Source organism: Lepeophtheirus salmonis, chromosome 14 (assembly GCF_016086655.4).
Source record: "Lepeophtheirus salmonis chromosome 14, UVic_Lsal_1.4, whole genome shotgun sequence".
Lineage (NCBI taxonomy): Eukaryota > Metazoa > Arthropoda > Copepoda > Siphonostomatoida > Caligidae > Lepeophtheirus > Lepeophtheirus salmonis.
The window spans coordinates 23,830,245-23,852,418 of record NC_052144.2 but is presented as its reverse complement, the minus strand read 5'-3'; the positions used below and the strand labels follow the sequence as shown (position 1 = coordinate 23,852,418).

Sequence of the window (22,174 nt, the reverse complement as noted above, 5' to 3'; positions counted from 1 at the left end):
AAATAAAAAAAATAATAATAATTAATAAACCTTGTGCTATTTTTTTTCGTCACTTCTTTGATATAAATTTCGTAAAATTGTGTGAATAGTACTTTTAAAAAATATATTTTAATGACTATGATTAAAGAAAAAAAGTTATCTGACTAACCAAATGTTCTTTATTTTACACACACGGGTTAGCCTTGTGCCCCTTTACTTGTTTTTGTTTTTTCTTATATATTTTCTTTTAATAATATATCACATAGGAGTTTTTGAAGTTGAAAATGTAATGAAATATTAAATTATTATGTGTTTTTCCTCTTTTAACTTAATTGTTATTTTATTATAATTGTTCGGTATCAAGTTAAAAAACAAATAGTTTGTTTATAATTTATTTATTAGATACGAAAAAACTCAAGTTAACTACCATATTTCGGGTTAAAAAAAAATATAAAAAAGCCTAAATGACATAGCTATTGTAGGACGTATGACAAGGATTCTGACTTCGATAAATCTTTATCTTTCAGGCTAGTAATTATTGGGTTTTACCCTTTTCCTAAACCAACTCGCACGTAGACGTCTATAAAATGCTGGGTTTTTTTGTCTTGATAATGATATTATTTATATGTTCTTTTTCTTTTTTTTTTCTTCAACATTCTATATTTAGTTTATATATTATATAGAACATACATTGTATATATAAATAAACCGGAGCAATTTCGTAAAAAGTACATAAATAAACATTATAGTTTATACTTAATGCTCCGGGGTAGAATTTCAACTAATAATAATTATGATAAATATTTGTTAAAATTTCTTAACAGCCTTTTAAAAAAAGTTTGTTGATTCCGTGAAGTTGATGGAAGGTACTGGATTTCTTCCCCTGCAAAATTCCATGACTCACATCCCGATTTCGGAATTTTCATTGTGAGAGATACATAGCGGTCTGAAGCTGCCAAGATGATACCTCTCAACTCATCCTACCGAATAGGCTGATAGTTAGTAAGTCGGCTGGCGATGAGGGCTTTACAATTAAGAATTGCAAAGTCCAGAGCACTTGTTACCTTAGAAATTCCACCGTTCTTCTTTGAACAAGGCCATTAACATATTTTTCTTCCCCATTCGTCAACCCTTTTAGATTTATGGATACAAAATATTTAAGGATATAGATGGCAGGGCAGTCTAAAAATGCATGAAGTGTGTTAATATCTAGTTTTCCACAGTCCTTGCAAAGCCTAGTATAGTTAATACAATCTGTGAAGATTTATTTATTCCCCTCAGAGAAAACATTGTTTTTCTTTTTCAATCCCTAGGGAGGCCCAAACACTGACAATGTAGCTCCCAGAGTCCATTCACGGCTGCATCAAAGTTTAGGGGGACTATCTTAAGTTGCCACGGCATGGCATGGAATAATATTTTGAAGAATTAACAAGTGGAAATCTTATTCTAATATTGTTGAGCAATTCTTCTGAATTTAAATTATGAACTGTTAAAATATCTCGTGTGATTGCGTGTTCTTCTAAAATTGAGACGTCCTTTAAAATTCTAAAAACGAATTTACTATTTATATTTTGTCGAATTAATCAATGGTTGAGTCATTTCTAAATGCAAGGGTGAGGATCCAAAATATCCTCTGAGTTAAGCCCCAAACTAGAAAGATCAAAGACGTAATTTTGTTGTCCAGATTAGTCCCCATCATATGCCAAATGTACAGTTCTCGGTTCGTTATGCTTATTCTCAATTATACTGCTGGATTTCTTGAAATATCCACAAAAACTTTGGAGTAAATTTTCCGGACAATATGAGATAGTTGGGCTACTCCACCACGTATACAGGATTTTGGTCTTTTCATGCCTGTGTTATAATTCTTATACCATTAAGCCATTTTTCTTCTTCTAGAACAGCTTTTTCAGCTAGTTGCAGACTTGCTGTAGCCATATATATAATTTAAAGTATTACCAAATTGTTATAAAAGTCAACTCTTTTTTGAAGGTTGAATTTTTTCCAAAAAGAAATTCTTTTGATAACGGAGGTCCGAATTTCGTTCAAGGTATCTTCATGAATACCACTGCTATTCCATTTTATACGCAAGATTTCATATATTCTTCTAACTTTACAATTTCCGACTTTAAGATCATCTTCAAGCTTCCAGGAGCCTAAAGGTAAAATAGAGGTTTTATTTTTATTCACACCCAATCCTGTTTTTTCTTGAAACTTCCAAAAATAATTCATTAAGACTTTTATTGGGGCAATTAGCTGGGACTCAGAATTCGCCTCTACGGTTAAAGTTACATAATCTGCATACAAATCAATAATATGATGAGATCCCTCAAAGCTAATCCCAAAGCTTTGTAACACCTAAAACAAGTTTTTTGATTGCAGCTATGAAAAGTAGTGGAGCCGAGGGTAATCCCTGACGACAGCTCTTTTCTAGGATGATTGGCTGGGTTTCTAGTCCATCCAATGAGTGCGTTTATGTGCCGTTATATAGCAAGGCATGTACAGGGATTAAAAACGTTTCGCAAGAAACTTTTTTACAGATCTAAGAATTTGCCTATTTGAAATAGAGTTGAAGGCTTTGCAGAAGTATGTTTATATTATTACTCCAAACTTCTTCCTACTTTCCACTGTATAAATTACAGCTTGAATATTGCATGGAATATCCGAAATTTTCCTATTCCTTAAAAATCATTTTAGTTCAATCCAATTTTTTTGTTGAGAATAGGTTACATCTGTTTAGCCAATACTCCAGAGAGAATCCTATATGATTAATTGAGAACAGTAATTGGTCTCCAATGGCTATAGCTTGTCCCATCTCCTTTTTCCGGAATCAATGCAATTTTTCCTTTTGTATGTGATTTGGGTAGTCGTCCAAACTTTTCCATAGAACGTCCAATTTTTAAAAGATACGGAACGACTTCATCTCTAAAATTCTAATAGACTTTACCCGAGACACCTTCTGGACCACAGGCTTTATCATCCTTATATTACTTTCCTATAAAGTTAGATATAATCTCTTTGGAGAAGATATATTTCCCTTGAGCAGTGGAAATTATCTCTTTTCGGACAATGGCCTCTTTTGTTTTGGAAATGGAAATGAAAGAAGTCGTACACATCCACCGGTTTAGTTATAACTTTTCCTTCATGAATAATTTTTTTTACAGCGGGGGCAGAAAAACTGGTTTTCTTGAAAAAATTCTTAGACCCTTTTAACTCAAATTTTTCTTTCATTTCGGCTTCAGCAATTTCTGCAGTTGTAAAAAAATTCAGAAAATTTGCAAAATTCGTGCGTACAAAAATTGATCAATTATTGAGGGCATTATCCATTTGACTGGCGTATGGCATTGTTTCCTTCCTTTTTTCCAAAAGAAACTGTGAAGTAGTAGAATAAATTATTTTCATGAGCCTCCGAGTCGCTTGGTTGGATGAAAAGAGTCGTTAGAACCTCCTAGCAATTATTTTTTTTTTTTTTGCATTTATCGTATTCTATCAACCATTAATGGCATCCTTGATTAAGAAGTTTTATAAGGTCTGTGTAATTCCCAGCAAATCAATTTATGATCAGAGGAAGGTTCATGTTTATAAAGTGTTTTTGTTTTTTTTACCATATATGTCAAGGTAGGAGAAATCAAAGCCAAGTCAATTCTGGAATACTGATTCCCTCTCCTCCAAAAAACACTTTCTTCCGGACGGAATTTTTTTGTCAAGTCTACAAGATAGAATTTAAGAATTATATTTTGTAGAGCAGTAAGGTTGGGATAGTGCGAATCAAATTTATGGATATCAACATTTAAATCTCCGAGTAGCAGGAACGGAGTTTATTTGGTTATTAAAAATTGCTTAAAAAAAGGAAGTAGATCTTTCATTCGGCTTATAGGCATTTATTAGACATAAACTCATCCTATTTAAAGAAATTCAAATTTTATGCCAAATACTTTTGTAGGAGAACCCTTTAACAGAGGAAACGTTTTTGATTTTCTTTGAAATAAGAGCAATTAGTTTCATTTCTACTAAAGAAACAATGAAATCTTTTTGGTAAGCAAATGGAACAGTTAAAGAAACAAATGGAACAAGAAGAAGAGATCTCTGATTTAATATCCTGAAAACAAACGATGTCGGGTCCATTCACATCAAGTGATTCATTCCTGCATATCATCCATCTTTACCCTCTGTCATATTTAAAGAAATTATTCAATTGATGACCATATTCAATTTTTGTTCCTTGGAAATTTTAATAGGAAAGAAGTCAACAATTTCGGTCTATATTTTTTTGTTTGATAGCTTCATCTTATAATAATGTAAAAAAATAAATAAAAGGATAACAGGAGTGGTCCACCAACTATCAAGAAGCACCAGACTCAGAGCTCTTTGACTGTTTTTTCTATCTTAAAGGGAAAGATCTGTATCCGGTTTACTTCTTTTTCCCACAGAGGAAGCACGAGTACGGCTCTCAAAAATTAAATCGACTTCCCAATTAGGCTTGGATTGTTTTTTTGTCTTTCTACTTTCCCCATTATTTGTGTTATCATTTTATAAAAGAGAGCATTCACATAAGTGTCACAACCAATTATTTCTTTTTATTAATATTAACATTGTCAATTCCTTTTATTTTCATCACATTCTGGTTTGTTTTTTTAAATTATCAACCCCTAAGACCTCTAACGTCTATGGATAATCTAGTATAAAATCAAGCTTGACCAAGATTAAATCTGGGATTAGCTTCAGCAATTTCATGCTCATTAAAACCATATTTGATTGCTATATCGTATATATCAATGGGTTTAACATTATCTCCTCTTAAGCATAAATCTTCTGTTCTCATTTAAAGTTATTATCCAGGTTCACACGAACCGCTGCATCTCTATGAATGCTTTTATTTTCCTTCAAGACATTGAAGTAACCTCTTCCATCAATCTTGGATGATTTCCTGATATTATAGTCGCGAGGTTTATTGGGAGGTTTGTTGGTCATATTTTTTTTTAAAAGTTTCTTTATAATTAAATAAAAAAAGTTATATAATATGTATACATATATGGAAACAAAAAATATATATAAACACCCTCCTCATGAGAAGAACAACAATCAAAAACAATGACTTGCTTTATCCTAGAGATCTCAGGAGACAATCTTTGGCTCTCAGAAACTAACCTCCAATACACAGTATTCCAAAAATAACGACTGAAAAAGTGACTTCTAGCACTTAAAACACTTTTTACACATATAAAAAGCCCAAAATATGAATGGAACTCACTAAATCCGAATTTAATTTACACAAGACAAAAAAGACATATGCACAAAATACATACCCACACTTTTTTTGGCTTTTTGCATCATGTTTTTTATAATTTGGATTTGTCAGCTTTTTGAATTAAACCATTAGGCTAATTATTATTAGTATATTAAGGAAGAAATAAAAGATTAGTTTATGGATAAAAATATTTTTGTCAATACTTTTTGAGGATTTTTTTTTTTTGTCTTTGACAATTTTTTCTATAATCAAACATCTTGGCTCAAATTGACCCAAGGACATGAATAATGAGACTGATATAATGGGTTAAGTGTTGAAAGTTTTCTTATATGGTGCAGTATCTTAATAATTAGGAGTTAAATTTATTTATTTTACGATATATCGAATGACTTTAAGTTTTTACCCAAAAAAATTAAAATTTTAACATAAAAACTGTACATCTTTTTTTATATATTTATCCACTCCCTACGAAAATATTGATCAACAGAGTGATTATAAAACAATATATCATTTAGTTTGGGTTTTCTAAATTAAGGTTTTTCATTTCAAGACACTATTAACCTTTCGTTAGTAAACTGGGATTTTCTGTACCCCAAATTTTATAAAATTGCTTCTAATAAGTTGGAAATGAATTTTATCTCTGTAAATTTGTATTAAGCTCCTGAATATTCTAAAAAATACAAGCAACTTTTTGTTGCTGTAAAAATGTATTTTCTTAGAACTATTCCCAAATTTTGCAATTTTTAAGTAAATTTTTAGTGAATTTGACTAAATTGTTGGATTTCAAGTCGTTATTCTTCTTTTTCTATTTTCTTTTCTTCAATTTCAGGTATATGTGTTACATACTGTATATCCCAGTCAACCTCAGCAAAACTAATGAGTACATTTTTAGTATCAAAAGTTCTTAGAAATTAATAAATATTTCCAATACGTCTTATACAAAATATGTAATTATAATGTTTTTACTATTATAATAACAAATTATATCTTGTTGTTCCCAAAATCTGATGTTTTTTTAGAACTTACTTTGAGTCTATGTCAACAGTGTGTCATATAAATAATATTTTATATTAGGATTAACGTGCAATTAACTATAGTTCATTCATTAACTATGTGAAAAATAATCAAATATGAGAGTGTCAAACATTCAGGATAGTTAATTCCACAGATATAGCAAACTGTTTGAATCCCGAATGCTCAAAATTGTCAGTCCTATTGATTTAAATTACATTCCCTTAACGTGTATATGGTTAATAGTTAAATGAAAGGTTGTACCATACTAAAAACAAAGAATGTCTAATATGAAGCAAAAATGATGTTGCTTTACAAATACTGTAAGTATTGATAACGTATATAAGTCTAAAACTGAAAGAAGTTGTGTCTTATTTTCCTTGTAACTCCGGCTTTTATTCAATAGCTACAGTGGTACATATATTAGCTAAAGTATGTGTCTACTCAAAACTGTTAAGATTAGTTAATAAACGTACTAATATCTCCTTAATTTAGATAGTCACAATTTAATTCAATTGTGAGCACAAATTATTATTTTTTCCTTTTGTTCAACTCCTATATAAACTTAAATACTTAATACTTGTATACTTAAATATTATTAAGAAAACAAAAAGGAAGCTTAATAAACATTATGGGAACTCTGCACCTTCGATTAGAACAGTATAGGTATAAGTGGTGTACTAAGGTGTGAGCTTGTCCATTGTAGTGATGGAAAAGGAATTTTTGTGGGCCAGTTGTGGCATTTATCTTGCAGCTCAGTTTTCAAACGGACCAATAATGATGAATAATATGCACCTGTCATAGTTTTACCCTTGTTTAGATAATCGATGAGGATTATGAATTGCAAATCCAAAAAACAGTTGCCACAATCTTTCTAGCCGATTTCTCGATTCAAGCTAATGTCACATAGAAAAAAAAAGACCGATCTGGTTGATAATTCTTTTGTATCTTCCATGAGATGCTACTAAATAAGTAGCATCGATACACGCCATTAATTCCATCTCTTGGACTTTGCACGGACATTTAAAACAACCATCGTATTTTTAAATATAAAAATATTACTAAAAAAGCAAGGAAATATTCAAAACCAATAATAAAACGACTTTTTTCATAGCTCAAAAAAATGGAGATGCGTTCTTTTAAATTGGAGTTATCTGATTTATCTGCTGCATCCTCAAATTATTCGTACAAAATGTACTCAACTCTCTATTTTTAAACTATATGCATACATCGATATATTGGATATACCACACTACAAATATGTATGGGTATGTGTCAATATCGAGATAGGGATCAAATTGACAAATTTATATTATTAGTCTTGTGTATGTAGATTGCTTAAATTTATACAAGAATATTTTGTACCAAGGAAATATATAGGACATACATATATGTTGTACATTGTGTGTATATAATTTAAAATTCCAACCAGGAATTCACAATCGATTTCTACTCCCTTATTTTTTTTTTTTTTAAATGGAATAAAATTTATATGTGTTTTATTAACTTGGAATGCTCATACATATATTCAGTCCTTTTTTGGGGTCCACCCCCCCCCCCTATCCTTGAACATCAAAAAGTAATTCTATCAAGTTAAATGAATAATATATGGTAGGTACAGTGTAGATTGTAGTAATATCAGATCGTTCCGAAATGATTGAGACTGCATCGTAAGAAAAGAAATTATGTACATTCAAAAATTTTAAAAAAAGTACTCAATTATGTCACAAAGTCTCCTTTGGCTCGGATAATTTCGTAGCAATGTTTCTCCAACTCCTCCAACTGCCTGGAGAACTCCTCTTCGTTCACTTACTTCATCACCCGTTGAGGTCTTCATGGCTATCAAAATAGCAACCCTGGACCAAGTGCTTCAGCTTACAGAAGACAAATTGGTCAAAGAGATTAAAATCCGGGCTGTACGGACTCTGTTTGATCTTTTTCACATTTCTCTGTGTTAAGAACTGCTTGAATGGAAAATAAAAGATAGAGAATGGGGTACCCACACGCTGAGGAAGCTTTTGTAGCGGAGATCATCAGTAACGATTCTAAAATCCTAGCGGATGGTAGGGAAAGCTCCATTGACACCTCTCGAATTCTCAATCGGGGCTTGTTCTTTACCAGATCCTTGACAGGGGCGATGTTTTTAGGTATTCTAGTGCCCCTGGACGTCTTGATGAGACCCCTGAGTGTCATCCTGGATCTGACTTGTCCACCGAAAGATGGGTGCACGACTAGGGCAGGAATCAAGTTAAACGATAGTGAGGTCCATGTGGATCACAGAAACTGTTTTGCACAGTGTGTAGCGTATCAAAAAGTACGAATGAAAATTGTGAGTCCCCATGTTCAGCGACGAATGGAGAAACATCTGCAAATGTGGTATGTAAGAATTAGCTATTTAGTCTCCGAATAACCATGGAATGTTTTTTACTGTAAAAGATACGAAAATCGATGCTGGGGGAATTTTGTTGCTAACTCTTCTCCTTCAAAAAAAACCTGCCACAATCATTTTGGGACAGGCTAATATAATACTTGGAGAGAAGAGATAGAGAAGAGAAAATTATTTATGGTTGAAAAATTATACATACATTATGTATGTACATATATTTATGAAAGTTTTCATTATGTTATGATTCAAAGAGATATTTTACTTCAGCCTTCATAAAATGAAGATATTTGTAATTTTAACATTCCTTATTGATATGATGAAAAAAAAACATAGGTTTTTTCCTAAGATATAATGCAATAAAACTCTCTTGAATTATTTATAAAATAATTGTATTCTCTATACCGATGTAAATGATCAAAAAGTAATGAAATTTGTAGATATTGCTTGGTTGTCTTTTTTACTCATCAGTTTGCACAACTTTAGTACAGTAAGGTGTTTATACCAAATAGTCTTTAACATCTATTACTACCCTTCATATCTTCAGATCACCAGTTGAATTTGAAATGAAAATAATTAATCTCCAATATGGCAAGCTGACTAATTAGATTAGAATGGGACTACAAAGCATAAGGCAGTTTATAAACTTCAGGGACTCTTTGATCGATGTGAATCCATTATCATGATTACTTCAACAGTGATGAATGGAAGGGATTAATGGATTGTTTTAAATATTTAGCCTTCCCAGAGGATAACAATCCATTCATTGCTTCAAAATCCATTGGTCTTTGAACTCGTCATGATTCTTGTCTCGCAGACGACTGATTAGGAATGATGACTCCCCCCTCCATACAAAGATTCAAATATTGGACAGCTAAAATCCTGTCTCTCAGAAATTAAACCTACCATATTTATTTAATATTGTGTCAGCTGTTGTTTTTTTTTTTACAAAAGATAAATATTATAATTTATAATTTGTGTCCGAAAGAAATTGACCTGGATTTGAAAAGTTGATCTCACGGCTAAGGGGTTAAAATGGATATGAAGGGGTTTTACAGGGTTGATCTTATGCAGTGTTTTACATTTTATTGTATTCAATCTAGAGTGACATTGGTGCAAAATCACGGAGGAGGCTAAGACACCTTATTTGTGAACAGGGCAAGCTAGGACGGTTAGAAAGAGCAAAGAAGATTCTAAATTTTGTCAAAAATACAAAAATTTAGACAAAGTTTTGCTCTTTTCAGATGAAAAATATTCTATGTTGATGCCACTGTGAATAAGCAGAAAAGCCACTAGATCACAAAAGACCACCCAGACAATGTATCATCTTCAGTAAGACAAAATGTCTTCAGAACCAAAAATTCCAGCCAGAATCATGGTCTTGGGTGTTGTGGAGTCTGTCCTCTTCCCTCCCCTCATGGCCTATTTTGTGGAGAAGAAAGAGCGGGTTCTGGATAAGACAGTGCTACCTTGGGTCAGAAAAAAGTTTAGGACAACTTTGTTTTCGTTCAAGACGGAGTTCCGTGTCATCGAGGCTCTAATACTTAGGCCTTCGTGAGAGACGACTTTACGTCCTTTTAAGACTTCAACATTTGGCCACACTCCTCTCCAGATACAAACCCCTTGGACTACTTTATGTATGCGTGTGTGGAAAATAGGGTGTGAGCTACTCCTCATAGGAGTGTCCAGTCTCTAGAGGCTTCTATCAAGAAGGAGAAGAAAAAGCTCGAGTGTGAAGGTTTGCACGGGATTTAGGCCTCGTATTAATGTAATTATTAGATTGGAGGGCTCAAATATTGAATAAAAGTTCTACCAAGCACAATTTTTATATGATTTTGTAAAATAAATGCCCTTCATTTTCCGGTTTTAGTTGTTACATACGATACTTTAAGAAACAACGAACAAATTGGCTCATTTTCCTTAAATAGTATTTGGAGAAAAAAATATTTCAATTTGTAGACTGTAAAGGATACAATATTTCTAAATTAATAAAGCACTGTCAAACAACACATGTTCTAAGCAGTATAGCACAATTCTGACTAACATTCAATCTCTCTTCCTCATATTCTTCGTTGGGATAGATATATAATATAAAAGCATCGAAGCATTTTGAAAACAGCCATTATTAATTCCATAATTTGTTAATAACTATAAAAATAATATAGTAGCCTCCCCTTAAAAACGGACAGAGGTAGTTTATTATCTTATATAGAAAGTGGAGAAAAAATTTGATATGCACAATATGTCACGGACGTTAATTTTTGGTTGTGTTACTTGGTGTTACCTCGTTAACACAAACATAACCTAAGTATTTTAGTGTTAGCTGTCAACATCCTCGTCTCTATACATCATGGCTATTTCATATTTATTCTTTTTTATATATACTAAACTTAAGCTACGCTTCCAAAAGGATAGGAATAGAATATATATCTATAGACCAATGACCATCCTATTATTTCTATATGAAAGAAATTTAATTTATCATATATAACAAAAAATATTTAACCCCCCTAGTAATGAAATATTACTAAGCAATATTATAATAAAGTATCGAATAAAATACCATGTAGGATATTAATATCACCTATAATATAATATTATAGACAGATACAGACTTTAGACATTAAATAAAAGTTGTCCAGAATTTTAAGAAACGTATCTAAGGCTATATTTCATTCTGATCAGACCAAATTCATGGGCTCTGACGTGCAATCTTTTTTTTAAGAGAGGAGCTGAATAGAGCGAATATAATACTCAGCAATTTAGTTAATACATCCAGTAGGGCTATCTGATCCAAAACTGGCCTTGATAATATTGCAAAAGAGGACGTAATATTTGAGCATATAAGGAAAAAAAACAGATGTCAAAGAAGGATATTAACTTGATGACCGATGAAAATGGTAAAAAAACTTGAAAATCAGACATATATTAAGCAAGCAATAACTAAATACTATGTACATTATTATATATTTTATTTCGAATTAATTAATTTATTTTATAAATAACTCCAAAATTTAATACAACTTATCAATAAAAACTTTTGAAGTTCTTCCATCCCTCTGGCCATTATAATTATAAGTATGTTCCTACCTCAACCATAATAAGACAAACTTGCTAATTCATCTCTTTTCCCCGTTTTTAATTCTAATTCAATATAAGTTTTCATTTTTACCATTTATACAATAATTCGTTTTTTGGATTTTTAATTATTTTGGGACATTTTCGAATCGGCAATCCATACATTTAAAAATAAACTTTGAGAAACGGGGAATCGATCTTTTTTATAAGAAAATCAACTTAAATGCAAAAAAAAGATTGTTTTTTGCAACCTAAAGTTATGACATATTTAACTGGATTCCGGTGTCAGAACAAGAAAATATTATTTGGATCAATCTATAATTTCAATATTCTGTATATATAATTTATTGTTATTAGTTATATGATTCCAATTGTTTAATTTTGTATATTTAACATAAATGTATGATGGTATATTTTTTATTATGTAGATTATATTTAATTAAAGCCTTCTTTTTTAAATCTGGAACTTCAAATATATTTCGAAATACTCTACTTTGTCGTTTCATTAGCTATTATTCTGAGAATAAGGTTCATAATGAATTACAATTTCATGGAGTGTGACGTTTTCAAATCTACTGTAACGTATAAAAAAACGTCTAAGTCAATTATACGTAGTATATCTTCATTAAACATTTTGCTAATAAATACTTTCGTTATACTCTCTTCTTTAATTTCATCATTTTCAAAACCTACATTTAAAATTATGGATCCTAGTTGATTAAAAGTAGCTCCAGTAGCTCCATTCAAACGAGAATCTGAAGGTATATTTAAATGTCTAAGTGGCATTCCAATTTCTTGTAAAAAAATTTCATCTGCAATTGATACCTCACTACTATAATCCGGAATTGCTTTACTATGATTACATAAGTATGTTCCATCTAGAGAGTTTAATCGAACTTGTATTGCAGGTGAGGGACTAAATGTGGTCACGTTTCTTACCGTGACTCTTGTTTCTTGCAATTCCATTTTTACAGACCTTTGAATCTTTAAAATAACCAATTCTTTTACAATTCCTGTTTCCAAGTAGGACATTCATTTATAATATGGTATCTTGAGCAGAATATACAATCCATTATTTTTCTTTCAGGAGGATTTTTGCTAAAACTATTTTTGTTTCGACTAAAGGATTGATCCCTGAATTTTCCCTTCGTTATCTTGTTGACTTTTACAGAATTTAACTTTTCGTCATATCTCTACGACATTTCCTCAGCTCTACATATATCAATAACTTTTTGAAGTGTACATATTTTTAAACTTCTATGGCCATAAGTTTTTCCCTCGTTTCTTCATCTTGAAGTCCCACAATTAATTTAACTTTGATATTTTCTTCGAAACAGTCTTTATTACCACATTTGCAGTTCGAGTTACCTCTACATAAAAGTCCTCGAATGATTGACCTTCTTTTTGATATAAGGAATAGAATTTAACCTTATCAAGAATGATGATATATAGAGAGCGAAAATATTTCCTCAACTTTTCTAAAATTTCATGAATGGATAACACTGTGTTTTGTTTAATCCCAATTGAGACTCATTATTTCTCCCTCATTTCTATATCCATGAATGATCTTAAATTTGCTAGCTGTTTTGCGTGAGAGTAGCTATCAACTCCTGCTAGTTGCCTGTAGTTTTCAAAACTGTGTTTCCATTCAATAAACTCATTCAAATCAATTCTTCCTCTCAATAGTTCCGGTTCCTTATATGCAATTTTTCCGTATAATTTACACGCTCCATCCTTTGAAGGCAGATACTGATGTTCCTTGCCTGCTAGTTCCTCCATTTTTTTCGTGAGTTCCTTCATAATTTCTTCCTCCATGCGATCTCTCTCTTCCATGAACATCAAGATATCCTCTTGCTGCTCCTTTGTTTCAGACTTGAACTCCATTAATTCTAAAATATCCCCCAAGACGCGTAATCTTCCATGAGCCCTTTGATGAGAAATTTCTACTAATTCCATTCTGTTTTAACGCTTCAGTTCATTGATGCTCCTTGTGGCATGACCTTTGTATGCCTTAACTTTTGATTTTATAAAGTCAAACTTCTTACTTTTAAGTTATTCCATTATGTTTTTTAAGATTGGTTCTGGGTTATCGACCATATGATATACGTGGATATGAGATACATGAGGATATGGAGTTTATATATATACTTTATTTTACACGAGGAGAATAGAGAATGAATCTAATATTAATATATCATTATACACAAAATACACACGGAACATTTATTCATAGGTCACTAAAACTTATAGCTATGAAGATATATAACAACTATTTTAAATTGTAGTTTTGATGATATATCCATAATTATTTCCCGAATCTTTGTATTTGTTTGGTTGTCTTCTAATAGGGAGACCTTCAGGATCTATGTCTTCTTCACGTGCTTCGGGGGATAATTAATGGTAACCAAAACGGGTTTATGGTCCGATTGCTTCGGTGTTATTATCTTACACTGATTAATATTCAAAGCCAAATGTGGTGATAAAAATATGTAGTCGAGTCTAGAGATTTTGACTACTCCTTTCCTATTGGTAATAAAAAAATGTATGTTCAGGATCCTTCCTAAGGTTTGCTGCAGAATCTATCAGATCTCTTTTTTTTATTATTTCCTTGAATTTATTTCCAGATTTTCTATCATTTTCATTTACATAATTCGCTGTATCTCAACTGTATTCAACTGTATTCAATTGAATACCCATTATAATTTTTAAATACTATGAACCTTTGATCGTTAACATGGGTCCTTAAAAGTTATAAAAAGTAGAGGGCTGAGAAGTAATTTATAAAAACTTTACATAGATTGCAAATAGTATTCATAGTAATTTATATTTATCAACTAATATTTCCTAAACTTGGTTTTTACGGAGTTTAGTCATCATCAAACACTTACAACTATTAAGCATATATGTTACAAGATATCCATATTATAACGTGAATAACTATAAAAATATTTTCATCACAAAAAAATATATTATTTATATTAAAACAAATTCAATCCAAGATGTTTATTTATTTTATATGAAAAGTCACTTTCCATCGTTAAGGCATCTGTATTAAATTTCTGATGCTTTAAAGAAGACATAAAGTTAATTAATGGATTTCCTAAGATGTGAGAACCTACAATTAATATTATCTGAAAAACAATATGAAATATCAAGTAACTCCATGGCATCTCTCGAACATAAACAGCAGAAACTTAGGACTGTAATCAAGATTGTACAGTTATTCAAAGCAGTCTGGAATTGAGGGAATGTGCCTGGATCTTAATACTGTAATAACAGTATTAACTGATTTGTGAAGTTGACCACCAAGATTTTTATGCTGCCTGTGGATTGCACAAAGCACTTCAAGTACATCAGATACGGCTTTTCAAGAAACTGATGAAGCAAGAATGGCAACCTGTCATGGGGACCATCTATTGCACTGTTACAATGTTAGCAAGAGGGTTGTGTTTCTCTTGGAAAAAATTATAAAATATATCAAATACCGACTCTCCATTACTATTTATTATAAGATTTCTTATAAATATCATTTCTTGAACCAACTTTTCATCTATAACGAAAACAAACATAAGCGAGAAGTACATATTCATTTCCTAGTAAAATAGATTCATCTAACAGGAAGCTAAATTATGAAGCACAATTTATTTTCAATCGTTTCAGCCATTTAATATATTCTTCCTTGAACTGAGTTATTAGTGAAATGTATAGACTTCATAATTTGACCGGGTGACTTATATACAACTGTGCGCATAATCTTTCTTATTGCCCGATCGATTAAGCTTTACCAGATCTAGCAATCAGGAAATTGTATATGTCGTACAAAGTAGCCAAATCGTGAGTAGATTTTTGTAAACTAATTAAAATCATATTTTTAATAGTTTTTTGTGCCTTGAACTTTTGTCGAAGCAGCAGACAAATAGGTGTCATGGCTCTGAGGGACTTTTGGTTTAAATTGTTAAACAAATAAAAGATTATTGATGCAAAAATATTTTAATAAAGTCTTTTAATTACTGGGTGTCTTTTAAGTACTGGCTTGAAGTTGAAGGGTACAGAAATTCGGGTTTTAGTTTATGGATATTATTTTTTTGTGACCCATGTTTTTAACTAAAGTATGTATTTATTCTAAGTAGTCTGTTTACATTTAAGAGTAATTGTATACTGAGTATAGGAAAAAATATAAAGACACCCATAATAAAGAACAATAACATTATCACGATTTAACGTACTTTTTTACTATCAACCGGAAAATGTCAACATATTCATTGCTACTACCTTGAAATCACCTTTCAAGGTAATTTTGTGGATCAATTTGTTTGTTTTATGTAATAATATGTAATCAATGCTTTTTTTCTCTACCACCTCCCCCAATTGCCCCTTTTTGCATTAACGCTACCTGACATCGAAGCACCGCCCTCAGGGGGTGGTATCGCCCTACTTCGGGAAACTTTTGTCTACACCAATAAGGTGGCGACATTAGGAGAGCTCAAAAAAATAAATATATCAAACGCAAAATTGGTGCAATATCAGTCAATTTATTGGAAAAAGTTCTGAAAATTTGGTGTTAGCGATTGGACTTCTGCAAAATTGCTTTTGATAGTCAGACTAGAGAAATCTTTATTCATACATATATGAATATTTTTATAATTTGCACTGAAAAAATAAATTTGGCAAAATCTGTATCTATTTGTGTTAAATTTAAAAAAAAAGTTGAAGCACTCTATATTACTTGCCCGCTTTATGATGCCACTCTCTGAAGCCATGGTTTTAAGTAAACAACGCTCATGCCCATTAAAGAACAAATTTTTCAAAAACCCGGAAATGTAGCATGTATGACAGAAAGAACAGGAGAAGTACGGATAATACGGAACAAAAAGTCACCCACTGAAATCAATAATATAGAAGGGTTAAATGATTGTCAAGATATCAACTTTTCCCAAGCTTTGCATTAAGAAGTAAAATACTGAAAATAAATATTGTACTGGTAGAAAAAATTCCTATTTTGTATATTTATTATTTGAAATTAGTAAAATAAAGCTACTTTAAATTTATTTGTCTCAATTTATTCTTATTCATAACCAACAATCAAATGATAGCCTTAAAGGTTACCCATAAAATTTCATGATAACTAGGGCCATAAATCATAAACATTTTTTAACGTGCGAGTTTTTATGTTAATGGCAACCTGAACAGTTTGTTTTTACTTTCTAAACCTGTTATCATGGAGCGACATAGCTCAATAGACAACTCGCTCAAGAGAAGTGATTATCTTGAATTAATGTGAGTAGGTACGCGCCCACGTTGTTCCTAGAGAAGGAAATATTATTAAGGGGTATGGACTCCAAAGACCATTCCTAGGTCAGATGGAGTAAATGTAATACTATAATGTTTACTTATATTTAATCCGTGCAACTCCATATGGCCTATCAAAGGAACACTAAAAAAAATTATAACCTTTAAGGTTACCTATAAAACTTCAATGATAACTAGGCTCATAAATCATGAACCTTTTTTAACGTGCGAGTTTTATATTGTTGGCAACCTGAACAGTGTTGCTATTTTTTGTTTTTTTACTTTCTAACCTTATTACGAATATACTTTAAGAGAAAACATCCAAGAATTAAGTGTAACCATGAATGTATGTGCTCATGAATGACAGAGAGTAACAATTGGAAGTTTTAAGTGTAAGTCCTTGTTATGTTCTTGCTTGTTACAGAATGGGGTTTAGGTGTATTTCTTTTATCTCATGGCTTCTCATACCCAATTCAATGAATTGTAATGAGAGCTATAGCTTCTCTCTTCTTCATATTGTTTTCTTCCGTACAAAAGTACCCAAAAGTCCGAATTAACGACCATTGTTAGAAAAATGAGCTAAAACGTCAAGTTTTTTCTCTATTACACCTTCCAAATTTGTTGGTACGGCCTCAAAGTTGTACTCCATAAGTGCCAAAACATTCAGATAGAATCCAAGCACTCTCAGAGAGTGTTTACAAAATACTCATTTCACATGAAAAGTCTCTTAAATGGGAATTCCTAACCAGAGATTCCATCTACGACACTAGAGTTGCGACCATTAGTATCGATTCTAATGCCGAAACTTATTGCTCAAGAAGGTTAATTAACAAAATGGCTATTAAACGCTTCGGAGTAATTTTCAAGAAGTTTGTACAGGTTCCAAGACCTGCCTTGCCTTATCGTTTTCAATTAACCTCTACAGTTGCTTCTGTACTGAGGAAAAAGAATATAATACTAATATGGACTCCTTTCATGAGCTATTTAGATCGAATGGAATTAACCTCCCCGTCAAGAAAGGGCTGAATGTTCTCAAAAGTTCACTTTTTTGTAACTTTTTTGAAAAAATTGTACCCAGCAAAGAAATGGCTTAAGTACCGGATTCTGTATGATACCCTAGAGGTAAGAGCTAAATTTTTTATCGGAGAAAAACAAAAGTGGTGTTCTTGTCGAATCGATTATGAATCAAGCGACCATTTTTTATTTGATTGTACCACGCTTGGACCTTTGTACAAAGCAGTTGGAAATTTTCTACACGAACATTACGACTTTTATTATTTGAAGAGAAACCATTTTATAGCCTTTTAATGTGGAAGTGAAGAAAAAATTATAAATCCCATTATCATAAAGGTACACCATATTTTATACACAAAGCCGAGCTCCTCAGATCTTTCTGAAGTATCTGTTGTGAAGCTACACATAAATGTTTTAATAAGGATATAATGTTTTTATCTACTTTTATTTCAACAATTATTTTTCCTTAGATATATTTTTAGCCTATGTATGGCTTCTCTTTTTTTGTTGAACGGTTTTTATAGCGTTATGTTAGAACATTTCCTTTTTCTTTTGACACTCCAATATAAGAATATATCATGGTTACCATGTTAATTTGTGGGTTTTTTTACATTTTTTTTAATGTTCCTTTAATTGGTTAGATGGAGTTGTACTGGTTAAGTATAATTAAAAATTATAGTATAACATTTACTTTATCTAACCTAGGAATCTTGTGTGAAATCCATATACATAAAGTATATTTCTTTCTCTAGGAATTACCTGGACGCGAAGCTGCATATACTGAATATCCCTATCCTTTAAGGTGAGTTAATTTCTAGCTTTACTTTATTGTATAAAATAAAAATAAATAAAATAACAAATCCCTCCCCTTTACACTCAAAGAAAGTTCTATGCAAAAAAACAAAAAACAATATATTAATTTCAGAATATTTCGAAGTATCGCAAAAATATTTTGTATGTGGTCATTTAATATACTTAGGTATATTGTACTTGGAAAAAAGATCCCTTGTGTATTGTTGCATGGAGGTACTTAATGTTATTGTAAAATTTACAAAATTGAATAAGATATATATATATATCTAATTTATTCCTTAAACACATTTAAAAAAAGTTCGCTAAAATATCCCTGTTTTACACTATCATTTGTTAAATATGTGGTTATTCAATGTAAAAATAATCTTGAACAAAAATTAAGAAAAGGAGAAAGTTTGCAAATATTTCTTTACTTCATATATGAAAAAATATCCCAATATTTCATAAACATATTTTAGCCACTTATAGGCTGAAACTCAAATTTCTTGGAATGAGTGTAGATACCCAATAATTTAAACTATACAGGTACCTGTATAGTTTAAATTAAATTATTTTTACAATTAAGAATTTTTTGAACCGGTTATTCTTGGGAACCCTTAGTCGTACACCTTTAAAAACCAGTTTATCAGACTCAGCAGACAAAGCGTTAAAAATGTGCTCCAAGTACGACCATCGTGCAGCAATCATTGTCGCCCTCCATTCAGAGCCTCCATTATTGAGGCTGTGAACAATATAAATAAAGATTACCTGATCAAGGTGTGCAACAGGTTCTGAACCAGGTTGAAGGCCGTAGTTGAGGCTGAGAGTGGTTGGATTGAATGATTAGGTTCATGGAAGGTCCCTACGTTAGCATATAAATGGATTTGTAAATATTTCTACTAATTTTAGATATAAAAATGTTTATATCCAGGTCCCGAAAATGCTTAACTGTAAAATTGCACCCTGTAGGTTAATACTATTATTGGATTACGGAGACTTATTTAGGTCCGGATATGACCTTTTTAAATGTTATATATCCATTTATTCTTCTTTTGTTGTTAGACAGCTGTGGGAGTTCTGACAGAGGGTATTCTCAAAAATATTGGCAATGCAGCACGAACTTACTTACAGTTTCTAACCAGACAGCCAAATATGACTTTTAGGATAGTGTCCAAAGCAGTGACAAAGTTTCAGACGATGGTAGCGAAGAAGGCATCCCTACTATATTTTAAAAAAAGTGGGCGAGGTTGCAATAAGTGAATTTAATTTTAAAGAAGTACTTTGCAGAGGAAAGGATTAAAACTCATCCAGTATTTGTTTTTATAAGTTGTTTATTTATACAATTATTTATAAAAGAAATCATTTTACTAATTAATTCCTCGGAGCAATTTTTAGAAATCTACGAAACCTCGAATGTATGAATTGATTTCCAAATATTTTATTATTTCTAGTGTGGTTTTTATTTATTTTAACAGACTTTAATTAATTTATGGTGTGCTTTCATTATTCATATATATGTAGTAAGTTTCTCCATTAATCAAAAAACAGTGGTATTGTTGTTTTAAAAAACAGTGGTATTGTTGTTTTAAAAAAAAGTCTCCTTGTTGATAGAATTTGACGATAATTCGCCCACGAGTACAAATTTAATCTAAACTTAATTCTGAAAAAAAAGAAATATTTTATCTTGCTTTTGTGGTGACGAGCCTTATGTATAGTATCTATGATGAGAAGCTTTTATCATAAAAATTGCTCAAAACTTAAATATAAAGACTGGATTAATTTATTCCTTTGATGCATACACATAAACAATTTTTACAAAGGGCTAACTCATTTCTTTCTTAATGTATTTTTTTGAATGAATCCTATTGATGATTCAGCCATTTGTTAAAACTACATTATCATATTTGTTCATTCTAAATTATTATTGCTACTTTTCTTATATATAATATAAAAAGTTATTATATTTGTTTTACTTGATTGTATGTATTGAATGATAAACTTTCAAAATTGTATTGTTATGAATTATCATGTCGTTTGTAGATTTAATAATAAAAAAGTTATTAGCAAGCTCTTGATTTAGTATCGTTTTCGATTATATGGTTGTTTTTTATGATTTGTCAAAACAAACGCAAACTAGAATAATGATTATTCTCAAAAATGAGAATTTATACCTTTTTAATAAACAAATTTATTAATTGTGAATGTGTATCTGAGTACTTTAGTTCTGTTATATATAATACCGGGTAGAATAGAAATATCCTGGTATATACTTTTTTAGTAAAATTTTTAATAACTCACTGAAAAATAACTTTTCATCCACATCCTCTTTGGGAATCATTCAAAAAGGTATATTTAAAGCCTATTTAATGTTTCATATCTTCTAAAAAAGAACTTTTTTCAATGATGTTTACCTTTTCCATATCTCATAAAATCTGATAGAGTTTTTTAATATAAATGTTCAGAAAAATAATACTTTCTTATGAGTGTAGTGCGACATTAAAAAATATAAAATTACACAAGCCATTTAAATATGAACTTCTTTTCTAAATTTTTTTATATTGAGTGGGATATTGGGTCAAGTGTACGTGTTACTGAAAAGACTTAAAAGCTACAATAGATGCTCAAAACTATGTTTTGTTATAAAAACATTAGTTATAAAATTCAAAATAATGAAAAGTTTAAATTTAGTACAATGGGGATTACTGAAAATTTAAAAATGTCTTGAATTCAAGTTTTATTATATTTTATTTCCATAATGTATGTTATTCTAAATTTCCAGATCAGAATAAGTATTTTAGGATATAGATATTCAAATCAAATTCAGATAAAATATAATTGACAGAACGTCATTCTTTTTCTGGATTACAGATTACTAGCCCTCCGCCAAGTTATCTCCGTGGCCTTTTTAGAGCCTGAATATAACTTTGATGAAATAACTCCTGTAGTCAATATTCTTCAGCTTCGATCACCGAACTGACCAATCCTTGCAACACAGTTACTCAATAGAGCACTGAATGAATCAACTTTGCATTGTACATCTCGACATGCGTCTGCAAGTTCAATCAACCCCATTCAGCTGTCCTATGGCTTATAAACCTTTCTAAATAGTTTTTATTTCGAACAAAATATCCTTGTCTTTCCCAATCAGTTCCAAGAACCTTAATTTTATCCTGAACCGAGTATCCCTGAATTTCAGAATCCATGCTGAGGAGTCCGCTCCCCCAATGGGAGGATTGATGTTTTCTTTTTATTTAAATCCAAACCTGATAATTTCTTGTACTTTGCAAAGAAAGAATGTAAAATTTCAACCCTCTTTTTCAACTGGGATTCCGAATTCCCTTCCACATGAATAGTTATATTATCGGCATATATGTCTAATA

The 22,174-nt window shown here is 31.1% G+C and overlaps 1 long non-coding RNA gene across 1 annotated transcript in view; it reads left to right on the top strand.

The window, feature by feature from the left end:
- LOC121129857 (uncharacterized) overlaps nucleotides 1–19,999 on the top strand; it is a 41,593-nt gene extending 21,594 nt beyond the window's left edge. The window contains exon 8 of the long non-coding RNA XR_011783735.1: nucleotides 18,755–19,999. This is a non-coding gene — a long non-coding RNA (uncharacterized lncRNA). The remainder of the gene's footprint in view (nucleotides 1–18,754) is intronic.
- The last annotated feature ends 2,175 nt before the right edge of the window (nucleotides 20,000–22,174 follow it).